The sequence below is a fragment of the Ahaetulla prasina genome, chromosome 15 (genome assembly GCF_028640845.1).
Source record: "Ahaetulla prasina isolate Xishuangbanna chromosome 15, ASM2864084v1, whole genome shotgun sequence".
In the NCBI taxonomy this organism is placed as follows: Eukaryota; Metazoa; Chordata; class Lepidosauria; order Squamata; family Colubridae; genus Ahaetulla; species Ahaetulla prasina.
The window spans coordinates 7,090,189-7,096,188 of record NC_080553.1 but is presented as its reverse complement, the minus strand read 5'-3'; positions in this window follow the sequence as shown (position 1 = coordinate 7,096,188).

The window sequence follows — 6,000 nt, the reverse complement described above, 5'->3', positions numbered from 1 at the left end:
ATCTATCTATCTATCTATCTATCTATCTAATCACATATATCATATTTCGTAGCTATCCATCTCTATCATCCATCCACCTATCAGTATCCTGCCTTTCTGACTAGCTGGGTGGCTGGCTGTTGTCCATCCATCCATCCATCCATCCATCCATCCATCCGTATCTATCTAACATCACATATATCATGTATCTTATCTATCTATCCATCTATCATCCACTCATCCAGTATCCTTCCTTCCTTCCTTCCTTCCTTCCTTCCTTCCTTCCTTCCTTCCTTCCTTCCTCCCTCCCTCCCTCCCTCCCTCCCTCCCTCCCTTCCTATATCTATCTATCTATCTATCTATCTATCTATCTATCTATCTATCTATCTATCTATCTATCTATCTATCTATCTATCTAATTCTTTGAGGATGGGAGTGATATGTTGAGGTTTTTCACCATGCCCTGATTTAATTTTTGGTGATCTCAGAATCTTCATTTCTGTCCATCTTTGTCCAAGATGCGCAATTGTTCCTCTACCCTTCCATTGTGATCAGCTCAAGGTCCTGCAAACAGGCCAACATTAACGTCCATCCTGGGAACCGCTGTCAGCTTATGAAAGAAGCAGCAGCCGAGCAGGCAAAGCTTTGGCTAAGTGTTCGACTTAGCCTGGATGGGGACCACCTACCCTGACAAATATTTGGAGGCTGTAAGAGAGTAAACTCTCACAGGCTGGATAGAAACAGGAAATGAGCTGCGAGTGTGAAGCTCAGAAGATGCCTGCTTGGCTCACCACAAGAAGCTGCTTTCTGCTCTGTCAATTGGCTGTTTTGCACACCTTGCAAAAAGCCACATCAAGAAGTTTTCGTTTCGTTCAGAAGCAAAACTTTCCCACTCTGAAAAGGAACACGGCTTCCTTGTTGGTGGATCCGGGAGAAAAGTTTGCATCCAGCTCTTTCCCAAAGCTGCTAGTTTACGCTACATAGAACAGGCATGTCAGGCGTGGTGCTTTTATTTTCCACTCCACTCCCTTGGTATAAAACTATTTATTTATTTATTATGTTTTTATTTTGTCAAGCATGTATAAGATAACAGATATAAGTATAAACATGATTATGGATATGAATAAATGGGGACATTAGGACAGGGACGGAAGGCATGTCGGTGCTCTTATGCATGCCCCCTTTATGGACCTCTTAGGAATGGGGTGAGGTCAACAGTAGACAGTCTAAGGTTAAAGTTTTGGGGGTTTGGGGAAGAAACCAGAGTCAGGTAGTGCATTCCAGGTGTTGACCACTCTGTTGCCAAAGTCGTATTTTCTGCAATCGAGTTTGGAGTGGTTTACCTTGAGTTTGTATCTATTGCGTGCTCGTGTATTATTGGGGTTGAAGCTGAAGTAGTCATTGACCGGTAGGACATTGTAGCAGATAATTTTGTGTACTATGCTTAGGTCAGACCCAAGGCGGCGTAGTTCTAAGTTGTCTAAGCCCAAAATTTCAAGCCTGGTAGCATAAGGGATTCTGTGGCAAGTAGAGGAGTAGAGGACTCTTCTCGTGAAATACCTCTGGACTCGCTCCATTGTATGAATGTCCGATATGCAGTGCAGATTCCAGGCAGATGAGCTGTATTCAAGAATTGGTCTAGCAAAGAAAACACATGGAGGTGACCAAACGTAGAAGCCCTTATCTTCTGTCTCCAGCTCTCCTATCTGGTGCTATTCCTTGGCTGTTTGATATGCCAAGCTCTTTTCCTTGCTAGGGGGTAGCACCCCCCACCCACCCAATAATAATAATAATAATAACCCAGAATGGTGTATCAGGTAGCAGCCTCTTATCTTCTAAGGGTGACCTTGTCTCCGTTGGGATGCTAAGTTAGTGGTTGAACAGGAGATAAACAGGAAATGCTTAGGGCTGCAAGCATGATTCCCTGTGTGTGATGATAGGCACCAACCACATAGCAAAGCGAGGAAGTGGAGGTGGAGATGGAGATGGAGATGGGCGAGGAGAGGAGCAGAGAAGAGAAGAGAAGAGAAGAGAAGAGAAGAGAAGAGAAGAGAAGAGAAGAGAAGATAAAAGGGAGGCGAGGAGGAGGAGAGAAGAGAAAATAAAAGGGAGGAGGGGAGAAGGGAAGGAAAGAGAACGGGAAATAGAATGGAAGAGAGGAGGAGAAGAGAAGAGAAAATAGAAGGGAAGAGGGGAGAAAAGAAGATACACAGAAGCAAAAAAGAAAACAAGAGGAGAGGAGAGGAAGACTGGAAGGGAGAAGGAAGGGGAGGGACAGATTTCTGCCAGCTTCACTGACAAACCCATCCTGGTCTTTTGGCAGAAGGAACCGAGCCTTTAGTGTTTTTCAACCTTGACAACTTGTAAGAGGGGTGGACTTCAACTCCCGGAATTCCTCAACCAGCATGAATTGTGAGTTGAAGTCCACCCCTCTTACAAGTTGTCAAGGTTGAAAAACACTTGCTTTAAACATTTCCTAGACGCCCTTTGACTATTGCAATCCCAGCTAGCTGGGTGTTTTTTAACTCACACTTCATCATAGCGCACCTTTGGAAGTGGCATTTCTGGAAGTAGTTGGTGAAGTAACTGAGTTTCTAGATCTGACGTTTCTTGTCTTCCTCTAATGAGTCAGTTTGATTTCAGAACCGGAGTGAGTCATCTACCAGTTTGATCTTTCAACAAAAGTAAACAAGGGCCAAAATAAATATTATTGTTAATAATGATGATGCTAGTGTTGAACTGCTGACCAGTCACAAGAGTCGTGCTGTCGAAAAGCAAGACCGAACATTTAGATCTTCAGTTCCAGCGATGAGGTAGGAAAAGTCCTCAGCTGATTCACAAAGAATCCTGGGAATTAATTATGTCATTAAATTAATGAATTGGCTCGAGCCTGGGAAATGGGCCTTCCCCAATCTGGTGACCTAGAAGTCCATCAGAGTGTTGTGTATTCACATTTTGGTTGCTCATAGGCAAAACTTAAGATGTAGAGCCCAGCCTGGTTGTGTTGTGCTCTCAGTTACATCACTAGTTAGAGATGTTGTGATGAGATAACATCCATGCTGGGACTCGGAAGTATGTGCGGCCTCTTGGATGAGATGAGGCATGGTCATAGGTAGGAGAACCAAATCTGGGTTGCAAGAATTCAGATGACTTCTAGAGGGCAATAGAGAGACAGAAAAGGCTTGCGTGTGGCTGCCACCTAGTGGTCATTCCAAAATTTTGCACCACAACTATGGTAGGCCTAGTTGTACCTATGTTCAGTTGCAGACAGTATAAAGCAGGTAGCAAGAACTGGGAAGGAGCCACGTCACACATCTGTGTGTATTAGGTATAGAGAGTGCAGTCAGTGACTTAAATATTCCAATTTTAGACTTCTGTGCATATGTACATGTGTATAAATGCACTATACACCCGGCACTGGAATTGCCACTGAAGCCAGTAATTTTCCATTTTCACCTGGAAATTCACTTATAACATGATCAGAGGTACAAAGGCAGAGTTTTGTTCTGCTGCCCTAATGCTGTACGTATCAATTTAGAAAGGGACGCTTCATTTGGAAGGAGAAGGTAATGATTTCCTAGCAAATTTGAAAAAAATACACAAAAAGCCTAATTTTCCCCAAAAATACAAATAACAAGCTTGAAAGAAAAGTAAGAAAAAGAAAATCAAGTACAGTAATAAGAAACCATAGGAGGGAGAGAGGGACGGGGGAGGGAAGGAAGGAAAGAAAGAAGGAAGGAAAAACAGGAAGGAGGAAAGGAAGGGGGAGGGAGAGAGAAAGGGAGAAAAGAAAGAAGAGAGGAAGGGTGGAAGGAAGGAAAAAGAAAGGAGGGAGGGAGACGGAGGGAGGAAAAAAGAGGAAGGATGAAAGGAAGGAAAAAAGGAAAGGAGGGAAGGGTGGGAGGGAGAAAAAAAGAAAGAAAAGCGAAAGAAAAAAGAAAGAAAGAAAGAGAAAGGAAAGAAGGAAGGAAGGAAAGAGAGGAAGGGTGGAAGGAAGGAAGGAAGGAAGGAAGGAAGGAAGGAAGGAAAACAATTTCAGCATATTGTCTCTATATCCAGTACTAAATAATATATAAAATGTAATCGCAAGGGCACAAAAGAGCCTCTAGTCTAAACTGATTCATCAACATATTCTACCTTGAGTTTGATGGCTATCACAAAGAAGGCATCTGAAAGGATGGACCTCAAGATTTATCTGACTCTTTCCACATGGTTATAGGGATCTCCCTTGGACCCCCAGATCCCACATGTGAGGTCTCATGTCCAACTCAACCATCGACACCAAAATGAAGTCATCTCTGAGTGACAGCACCAGCCCAAAAAACCATGAACCATCCTTCGCTTCACAGGTGGATTTGAATGACCCTCCAAGATGTATTTTGACAGACCGGTCTACTCTCCTGGCCTGTTGGTCTCTCCACTAAGTCCAGATCAGAACCAACCCTCGGATCTATCAAGACCATCTCAAGACCACCAGCCAGGGGTGGACTGCTGTGGGTTTGCAGGGTTCGGGAGAACCTCTAGCTAAGATTATGTCGGAAAACCCCCAAATCCCACTCTTGGCTGGCCCCGCTCACCCCTCCCCTCCCCTCCCAGGAGTTCCCACGTGGCCCATTTTGGATGCAGGTTAAGTGCAGGGCGTGCACGGAGGCTCAGGGAGGGCGAAAAATGGGCCTACTGGAAGTTCAGGAAGGCCGGAAACGGGGCCATTTCCAGCCTCCAGAGGACTTCCGGAGCCTGGGGAGATCATTTTCACCCTCCTGGAGGCTCAAGGAAAGCATCCGGAGCCCAGAGAGGGCAAAAAAGTGCTTCCCCCCCCGCCATGTTGCAGGAGGCTGACCCACCCAACAACCGGGCAGAGAAGCCCTTGCTAAAAATTTTGAAGCCCACCAGGTCATTCCACAAGGAGGCCTGAGCAGTAAAGCTGAAAACCGGCCATCCTAAACAATGGAAGAGATAGGATCCTTAACTTCAAATATCTTGGAGAATTATCTCCCCACTTTTCTCTGCACTGCCTTGCAATTATTCCAGAGTAGCTCGACCTGTTTTGTATCCTCTGAAACAAGGTCATGTTAACAGAGCCGTCGGAGCTCTGCCAGAAGCGAGCAATTTAAGGATCGCGTTTCAAACTTCATCAGTTCTTTTTCTCATCTGGAGAAAAAAAATTCAGAGGTGTGCAGGAGAATCCCAGGCAGATGCCAATTCTCTCGGTCACTCCCCATGACGTTGGCGGCAACCCAAGGTCTCCATCCAAGGTGTATGACGTCAGTCACCCTTTCCCTGGCTTGTCTTGGGATTTGCAAGAGTCGCGCAACTTGATTAGTAAAAGTGTCTCGGTAAGATCACGTTACTGCAGCATGACCAGGGAGGGCACCCATGTGAAGCTCAGCTGCGTCATACAGGAAAAGAAGCGATTTTTTTCATAGAGTAAGGATGAGATCATGTCCATAGGAAGAACTTGCTTCACTTCTGTGGAGTTCTTGGTGCTCTCTCTGAGCTTGGTGGTTTTCTTCGAGACGTTTCATTACCCAGCTAGGTAACATCATCAGGGCTAGTAGAAAAGCACCCAGCTTAAAGAACACCAAGGATTCCACAATTCAACCCTGAGCTACAAATATTATCTTCTATTGGTCAGTTCGCTGCTTCATGCTTGCCCATAATCCTTGACATTCACTCCAAAATGACTTTTGATTGGCTGACTTCCATCTGGTCTTCTCTTTTCTTCTCCAATCCAATTTTGGAGTCTCGCGGTAGGTTTCCAAGGCGGTTGTTTCCACTCCTGAATCAAACACCAAACTGAGACCCTCTTTCATTCCATCTGTACAAAACAACTGTAGAGCACAAATATTTTTCCAAATTCTGAACCAAGTTTGGGGATCTCCAAGGTGCTTTTCCCCCAAAAAACTTTTTTTTTGAGTTGTTTTTCTTTGAAAATGTTTTGCTTTTCATCCAAGAAGCTTCTTCAGTTCTGATTTCAGTCCATTCAGTTCACCTTCTTAGATGAGGAGCTCGATGTCTTCA